The sequence below is a fragment of the Rhinoderma darwinii genome, chromosome 2 (genome assembly GCF_050947455.1).
Source record: "Rhinoderma darwinii isolate aRhiDar2 chromosome 2, aRhiDar2.hap1, whole genome shotgun sequence".
Classification (NCBI taxonomy): Eukaryota; Metazoa; Chordata; class Amphibia; order Anura; family Rhinodermatidae; genus Rhinoderma; species Rhinoderma darwinii.
The window spans coordinates 24,406,347-24,415,944 of record NC_134688.1 but is presented as its reverse complement, the minus strand read 5'-3'; the positions used below and the strand labels follow the sequence as shown (position 1 = coordinate 24,415,944).

Here is a 9,598-nt window from a genome sequence, read left to right as displayed (position 1 = left end):
ACAGTGGCTCTGCTAGTGTTCAATAGTATTTGCGTCCTAAGGACGTAAATACTATTGAATGTGGCGTCGCTACCGCTGTAGCAGCCACAGCGGCTCCTAGCGGTGCCGCCGGCCATCGGGGCGGGCAGCACGGGCGCCGTCATGCCCGTGTCGCCGCTATCTATGGCTGCTACAGTGGCAGCCACGCCACTGAGAGAAGAAGAGCACGGGCGGAAAGGCAGCTGCTGAGTCAGCGGGGCCCGGATGCTTCTGAAACACAAGCAGGGGAAGGGAGCCAGCGCATCACCCCCTTCCACCTGCTTGAATGATGCGCCCTGTGCAATGGCACAGGTCGTACACCCCTAAGGCCGGCCCAGCCTTGAATACTTTATTATATCCAGTCTAAACAATCCTCTGTGAGATAAATACATCAGCAGCACTAATCTCTCTCCTGTCCTGAGTGTTTGCTACAATGTATCAGTGCAGTCTGTTTATCTCACATACAATGAATGCATTGAAGCAAACCGAGCGTGTGCGTTTTGTCCGCGCAAAAAACGTGGCGTTTTGCACGCGCAAAAAATGTGGCGTTTTGCGCGCGCAAAAGGCACTTGACAGCTCCGTGTGTCAGCCCCGTATGATGCGTGGCTATGTGCTTTTCGCGCAGCCGCCATCATTATGACACTCCGTTTGGATGTTTGGAAACAGAAAAGCACGTGGTGCTTTTCTGTTTTCATTCATCCTTTTCACTGCTGTTGCGCGAATCACGCTTGTCCCACGGAAGTGCTTCCGTGTGGTGCGCGTGATTTTCACGCACCCATTGACTTCAATGGGTGCGTGCTGCGTGAAATACGCCCAAAGAACGGACATGTCGTGACTTTTTCGCAGCACACTCACGCTGCGTAAAAATCACGGACAGTCTGCACGGCCCCATAGACTAATATAGGTCCGTGCGACGCGCGTGTAAATCACGCGCGTTGCACGGACGTATATCCCGTTCGTCTGAATAAGCCCTTATTTGGGCATTATGCAGCGCTGTTATTTGGGCACTGTATGGCGATGTTATTTGGGCACTGTATAGCGCTGTTATTTGGGCACTGTATAGCGATGTTATCTGGGCACTGTATAGCGCTGTTATTTGGGCACTGTATAGCGATGTTATTATTGTATAGCGCTGTTATTTGGGCACTATATGGCGCTCTTCTGAGTTTAGGAGTTGGCACTATTATGTAGGCACTATATGTTATGGTTGCATTTTATGGTGATCTTATCTGTGCACATTGGGGAATTACTATTGGGTCAGTATTGTGGCAGTATGAGGTTGGGTTCGCACAGGGCATTCTGGATTTTCTTTTGTTTTTGTGCCAGAATTACTTGTGATCTTTTTTTCCTTATTGCTAGAGGAAACTGCAATGTTAAAAAAAACACTCAAATAAAACTGTTTTTCATTCACTGATGTACTGTTTCTTTAAATGTGTAGGAGCTCAGTCCGAAAAGAGGATCTGTCACCTCTCCTGACATGTCTGTTTTATCAAATACCTGTTTTCCCCATGAAGCTACAATTCTGCAGCATCTATTTTTTACAGCTCTACATTGTTCCGTTCCTCTGGTATTCCTCCTGGAAATGTATGAATAGATTGACAACTGGGCATTTCTATTCCCCTCTTCAACAGGGTGTGCCCCTACACAGTCAGATGGAGTAGGGACGACACCGTATTGACAAGGGAAATGGTAACGTACAATTTTCAATTGATTCATACATTTCCAGGAAGAATAACAGAGGAACACCACAACTAAACTTTCTAAGAAAAGATCCAGCATTGTTATTCTATGGGATATACAAATATTTATCCAGATGTTAGGAGAGCTGAGAGGTTCTCTTGGGGTTGTCCAGTTTGAACAACTCTGCTAGGCAATCAGCCGTCAAAGGGGCCATCTATATAATACACAGAAGACTTGTATCCTCCAGGGTAGGGCCACTTTTCATAGTGGCCCACCGCTCTGTTAATAGAGGGGGGTCATGATCAATGGATCCCCACTCTATTACATCCATATGTCCGAATATAGAATAGCGGACAATCCCTTTAAACCAGCCATACATGAGGATTTATGTCAGCGAATCAGTGATCGGACAGAATGGATTTCTACCCTTCCAATACTATAGTTTTCGCCATACATCTATAGAAATAACATGCCCAATGACTGAACAGAATAGGCATATTAGGGGGCATTGGTTAGGAAATCTGTATTTTGGCAGACAACTATCATGGCACTTTCCAGCTGTAATTCCATTTAGTTCTTTGGAAAAAGTTGACGCCCCCCCCCCCCACATGTTAACCAGGGCCCTTTACTGACTTTAAAAATAAAAAAAATGTTCAAAAAAATCCCGGCTTTTTGATGTATATATTCTTTTGTAGACATTTTCAGTCCACATCTGACTTGTCTGCTTTAAATTTCCCAATTCCACTACCCCGATACATCTGTTGTAGTTTCTGAGGCTCTGAACGGGTTAAGCCGCAGCTCCAGTGAGCGGAGTAGAGGTGGGCGTGGCCTCCGCAGCTCGTACAGCCACGTCAACCCTCACCGCTGCCTTCTCTAATAAAGTTTTCACGCTTTGAACCCGTCGCTCAGTCTGCCGGGAGTTGTAGTTTATGTTCTCCGCTGTGGAGGTTTCTCTCATGGGCTGCTTGTTGGGACCAGGCTGAGAGCAGGAGGTGAGAGATCCACATAGTGCCAGAGCCGGGGATCGTCCTCACAGCCGAGGGTGGTGTGAGTGTGTGGGGGTCTCCTTAGAGATAATGCATTAGTGGTAGTGTACAGCGGGGGGTGTCGGGCATTGCACGATACTGCGATATAAGTTCTGTGGGTGCAGATCTGGGCAGGGGATCTGGGGATCCCACAACTGTGATTGATCACGGCTGGAAATCTGTCCCGTGTGTGTTCTGCAGGGTGTCACATAGTTTTGGGGAAAGTTATGTTGTCACTTATGTGCCCCACCCCGGTGACCTCACTGCCCGCTGACAACTTTGCCGACAACCAGGTAAGTTCTGGGGTGGGGGAGGGTTGAGGTCCGCATTGCTGCTAATGCGTTTCATGTCTTTATTACTAGTTTATTGCATTAACCCTTTAACTTAAATCCCTCTTCAAAAAAAGTTGGGATTCTACTCCGTGCCCGGGACAGCTGGGTGACAACCGGTAGGTCATGTTTACAGCGGGCACAGTGGTAGTCACCCTAGTTATTACCCTCCCCCCCACCTTGCATAATTTGGAAAATTTGCCATTCAGGGCTCTAGGAAAGTTGGGTGTCAACCCCTGCCATAGAAGTAATGGCAGTTGTATTGGTGCTCATTTTCCTTTCCCTGCTGACACTCGGATTTCTGCCGCAGATTGGCCAGCAGATCCGCACGCGGGTTAGCCACATTGTAATTTTCAGACGCGGAATTTGTGGCCATAATGAATATGCTGCAAGTTCTAATATCCGCAGCGTAATCCTCGTTATTCCGCACGTTTACATACATTACCGATAGAATGTGAGCAGAATTCGCTCCTGAATCCTGAACGTGTGAACATGGCCTTATACAACCCCCTTGATGGGAAGGGATCTGGTACTGAACTGCCTGCTGGAGTCTACCAGCAACTGCCACTAGGGGGAGCTCACTGCATACTCCCATTGAGCTCAATACTATTTTGCTCCACCATAAATGCTGAATTTTATGAAAAAAATGGGATGGTTGCGACGCTCTAGGTGGGGCCCATTCTGAGTGATACTATGGGGCCCTACGTTTTTTGTATACCCCCCCTTTTTTGTCACAATTGCAGTGTTTTGACTGTGGGGTGGGGGTAAGGGGACATCAATTGTTCCCTTCATTTATAAGCGAGACCTGGAAACAAGGGGTCGTACAAGATTAGAAAAAAAGGGTAGTTTTTTTTTTTTTTTTTTTTTTAATCCCGTGCAATGAATTCTGCAATCTGGTAGAATACGTTTCCACTGGTCTGAAGTGACTGTTGAAGAGCATCTATCGCCTCTCCTGACATTTCTATTTTAGTAAATAATTGTATTCCCCATAAAATAAAAATTCTGGAGCATCTTTTCTTAGAACTCTGCGTTGTGCTGTTCCTCTGTTATTCCTCCTAGAAATTTATGATTAAATTGACAACTGATTGTGACTATTCCTTGTCAAAGGGGCGTGTCTCTACAGTCTGACTGTGCGCACTGATTGGACAGTGTCAGTCTGTGTAGGGACACACCCCCAGCTGGTAACACCCAGCTGTCAATTTATACATAAATTTCCAGGAAGAATAATAGTGGAACGGTACAATGTAGAATTATAAGAAAATATGTTCCAGAATTGTTTCATAGGGAATACAATCATTTGACTGAAACCGACCTATCAGGAGAGGTGACAGATGTTCTTTAAATCACCATAGAAATGTCTTCTTGGTATTGACTGGTGATGAGCCTCCATGTTCTTCACACAGGGTCAGCGTACTATCTGGACTCTATACTCTTCTATACGTACAACGCTTTGACTTGTAACATAAGGAAATGTTCAGTTTTTACCTCTATGTAACATCTGGTACTGATGGGGTTAAGTCCGCAGTCCTTCATACTACTGCACAGCTTAGTCACATGTAAAATGCTGCATTAAAGCGTTCAGCGTAAATACAATAATCTGCGCGGAGTATAATACAGGATGAATAATATGGCATTGAGCTGGCGATGAACATGACTCAGGAGATGCCGGTGTATTGTGCGGCAGGGAAGCCGGACTGCGTTACCTGGCCTTAGATCTACCTGTAGTATCGTCACAGCTGCTGCGTGGAATACTAAGGCCGTGTTCAGACATTGCAGTTTTCGTTTTTGCAAAACCGTTGTAAAAATCAAGACTTATCCGCAACATGTGAACACAGCCTAAACCTAAAAAGCCGTTTCCTGGATATACTCATTTCTGGGTAAGTTAAGTGGCAACCAATATGGCCATCATTAGCCCTCACAGATATCTGACGTCTTTTCCAGGCTTCTAAATATTTAATATCTTGGCAACTATCGGTTTTGTTTCCTCAATGCATTAAAATAAAAAAAATAAGCAACTTTTCAAATAGTTTTGATTACAAGTATCCTAACATTTGGTGTATAGAGCTCCTATGCGTTCCGGTGGGTATTGGCTACAAACCTGTGTGACGTCTGATCCTGCAGTTATGTTAAGGGGGTTTTACACTGGCCGATTATCAGGCAGACGAGGGAGGGTTCATGTAATGCCCGTTCCCGATAATTGCCCTGTGTAAACAGGGCAGCGATCAGCTGATGAATGATCAAACACTCGATCATCCGCTGATCGTATAGTGAAATCAATGTATCGGTGTACGGACTCAATAGAAAGTCTATGAGCTCGTACTCCGATACATCGGCTTTCCGGAAAAAGCCCAACAGACACGAAGCGGCCGAGCATTCACACGAGCACTTCAGCTGCTTCATTCTAGCGATTGGTGGGGGTCTCAGTGCTCGGACCCCCACCAATCCAAACTTCTGACATGTCAGAAGTATGTTGAACGTTTAGCTACACTTTAATGTGTGTTCTATAATCTCACAGCGTTTCCTTTCATGCATCGTCTGTGCTCTGGAACGAAGGCTCCTCCCACGTGGGCCATGTAAACGAGTGCCGATCAATGAGACCGCTCGTTGATCGGCGCTCGTTTGCACCTTTCACAAGGAGCTATGTGTGAGGACGAGCGCTCGTTACCCTGATCGCTCATCCCCATACATTTCTATCATGCCGGCAGCGCCTCTCCCTGTTTATACACGTGCTGCCGACATGATAATATTTTCTGCTGCCTAAACGATATAATCAGCCGATGAACGAGCGTTTCATCGGCTGATCGTCGCCCTGTTTACACTGGGCAATTATCGGGATTGAGCGTTCTGTGAACACTCGTTTGCACGATAATTGGGACGTGTAAAAGGTCATAACCCTTTATTGACTAAATCAGGGACAATTCTTTAGACCAGAGATATATCACAGTCCGTATTCGCAGAGGATCGTTCACACTGGTATGTAGTGCGAAACCACCTATAATCTAAGTCTATAGGGCTGCATCGCTTTACTTTCTCCATAAGGATTCTATGGAAATACGGGAAAGTGATTTTTGTTTTGTTTTCCCTCTACACCAGAAACAACGCTTCTCTTCCAAATTGCAGGAAATTGCATGTGATTTTCTGCGATATGTTATTCCATAAAAGTGCGATGTACATATCGCATACAATTTTGTGGCGCAATCTCCTATTTCTGTGGAGAACCAACCTAACCAGGACGGAAGATGGCGCTGTTTAAAGGACAGAGAAGGATTTTTCTATTTGCCTTGTGTGTCCGTTTTGCACAATTCCATATTGTTGGCCGGTAGAACGAAGGATGGGGAAAAAATAATAAATCTGCTGTTCCATCATTCTGTAGCCACGCTCCCTGTATCTGCATTTAAAGGGATTCATTACTTTCTATAATTGGCAACGTTACAGATTTCTCTGATCACTCCGGTTCTGGAGATAAATCGCCGTCTATTTTTATCTTCTACTTTGAGTCCGTAGAATAAGCACAAGGATATAATCTACGGCTGCAAGTATTGGTGGTAAATGTCTCTTAAAGGGAATGTGTCGGTAGAATTTTTCTTTTTTAAACAGTTAGTATATAAATGATTACACATTGTTCTAATTTTTTCACAAGTCAGGAAATATTATAAATTAGATTCTAATTTATAACATTCCCATGTGCTGGTCACTAGAGGGAGCAATTCCCAAAATTGCAGCATTGGCATGTGGTAAAGCAACCTCATTGCTTTATGCTGCAAAATTGGAGAAGACCCACTCGCTCTAGTGTCCTCAAACAATCCCCCTCCTTTATACTGGCTAGTGCCAGGAGAAAGGAGGGGGTTGAATGTTCAAACCTCCTACACTGTGTGCCGCCATTTTTTGAGCGAATGCACAGTGTAGGAGGATTAGATACAGTGGTAATCACACAGTATAACACGAACATACACAAACATAACTTAGCTGCTCCTGCCGCTGCCTCCGCTCCTAGTCCTTGCTTCTGAACATATGGCCGGAAGCCGCTACAGAAAGTAGTCTTACTGTCCGGCCGCGGCTTCCGGTCCACATGAAAATGGCGCCGGATGTCGATCTGCCGACACATACAGAGATGAAGAAAATAATGGCAGCCCCCATAGAGAAGAGAAAGAAAGAAAAAATAAAGTACAAAAACACAAATAAATAAAATAAATTCTAATGACACTAAAAGCAATATGATAAAAAAATTTTTTTTCGTGACACCTTCCCTTTAAAGTGTACCATGACCTCGAAGGCCTCATTCACATGAGCGTATCTGATTCACGCGGGTGAAAAACGAGCGTGAATCGGGTCCGTGTGTGTTGCGTTATGCATCAGTGTGCTTTGTGAGTGGCGTGTTTTGTTTTTTTTTGTTTAATTATTATTTTCAACTGAATTGATGCGCGAATCACGCACCGCACACGCGTGTGCTGTCCGTGGTTTTCACGCACTCATTGACTTCAACGGGCGCGTAGGTGCGTGATAACACACCAATATAGGACATGCAGTGAGTTTCACGCCATTCATGTGTGAACGGTCCCATTGCAATCAATGGGTCGGTGCGCTGTGCGTTGTTTCAACGCACAGCACACGGATGTGATTCACGCTCGTGTGAATGAGGCCTAAAGAGTTAAAAGGGATTTTCTCAACTGGAACGTTTCCGATCCATAGGAAAGATAATAAATGTTCCCGTCGAGTCCTGGGATAGGCGATCAATGTTCTAGTTGGGATTACTCCTTTTATACAGAGTACAGGACGGGGTTCCCCCAGACTAAAATGGAGAATGATACAGGCATGTGAGGGGCTGAGCACCGTCAAGGAGCGCAGGGTTAGTTGCAATGTTGACAGTAGACATGTCAAGATGGGTGCGTGGACCCACAGGGCCGTACCGCTGTAGCGGGATAGCAGCCGGCCAACAGGATACCAAGTCAAAGTCTATAGTTCAAATACGGGTACCGGTGGTAACTTCAGACATTAGCGATGGTGGGCTCGGATGGGATCTTGGCAGCAGGCAGACACCTGGTGTGGTGTAACACGGAAGGTGTAGTATAACACGACTCCAACTCTCAATAGCACAGGAACAAGGTAGCACGGGATACAGGTAGCAGGAACAGGAACAGTGGGAACTGGAAAACACTAAGGGACCATTTGCAAAGACTAACACTGGTAACACAACAATGCTCAGGCAAAGAAGGAAGGGCAGGCCCCTTCTTATAGTCCAGGGTGATCATGGGCTATTTTGATATAATATTCAGGTGCGTGCGCTGGCCTTTTAAGGCTGGGCATGAGCGTACAGCGCACCCTTCGGGACAGCAGAGTGAAGCAGAAGTGAGCGCTGGCGTCTCCTGAGGAGGAGATGCGAGCCAGCGCTCACTGATCCATGACTGCGGCCGTCGGGGGGTGAGTAATCCCGACGGTCTGCGGCCATGGGTGTGACAAGGCACAGGTATTGGCTGGAGCGGTGTATGAGGCAGCCGACTAACAGGCACGTCTGTCAAGTCCAGAGCGGATGGGGAAGCGTTCTGAATGAAAGTGCCGTACACTTCCCGATTCGGTGGACGCCTTGTCCCGAATTTTCATATGGCATCAAACATCACACAAAGTACAGGATTCCGAGGACCGTACGCAACCAGTGTGCAATTTTTTTCAGTAGCCGCAATTGCATTGTCCATATAGATAAGAAAAGTTGCCACCCTCGTGCGACTTTTACACAACCTTTCCATTGACAAGATGGTGTGCTGTGTGTTCTTAAACGAGGTTCTATTGATGGAATGGCTACATTATCTCCATATTTTAATGTAGTTTAACCTCTTCAGTTCACCGCTCAGCGTGCACGGACTTTCTGGCCCCTTCAGTACTTACAACTAAATAGAGCCCCCGATTTGCTTGGTATCTGCCTGTAACCGCTGTCTCCGGCTCGCTCAAGCCGTAAATTACTTTGCACCGGCTCTTCAATTTAACCTTGATATTTATTTATTTTTGTTTTCCTGCCTTTTCTTTATTGGTTCTGGGCTGCGATCTCAGGGCTTATAAACTGGTCTCTGCCTGTTCACTTTATCTTTTAATATCTGCGGCTTCGCACTTGCATACGAGCAGCATGAACGGTCTTTATGCGGGACCATCCATTAGTTTGCAACGCGCTAGAATTGAACCATTGTATTAAGCTGCGGCAGCAGCCAGTTGGCATGAAATCTCCACATGTGGCACAAAACAAGAGCCTGGCGCCAGTTAATTATCTGAATGAATCATTACTGGGCACGTCTTTAATTGCTGGAAGATGGCGGCAATTAGTTGTCATTTCATTGCACTGATTATCACGGCTACTGAACCCCTAAGGGTTCTCTTACGTGACCCGACATGGGCTGTGTAAAATTGTGGCAGAAAACGAAACAAAAGTAGTAACTGTCTGAACTTGGCCTTACTGCTGCGTTTTCAGATTAAGGCCAGGTTTACACATGCAGATTTTGTTTGCTGTTTTTGGCGCCAAAGCTAGAAGTGGATTCAAAAGAGAAGGAAGGGTATAAAGAA

General features: G+C 45.7%; 1 long non-coding RNA gene across 1 annotated transcript in view; it reads left to right on the top strand.

The window, feature by feature from the left end:
- The first annotated feature begins 2,604 nt into the window (after nt 1-2,604).
- Nucleotides 2,605-9,598, top strand: part of LOC142740410 (uncharacterized) — a 43,156-nt gene continuing 36,162 nt past the window's right edge. Inside the window, exon 1 of the long non-coding RNA XR_012880648.1 lies at nt 2,605-2,690. This is a non-coding gene — a long non-coding RNA (uncharacterized LOC142740410). The remainder of the gene's footprint in view (nt 2,691-9,598) is intronic.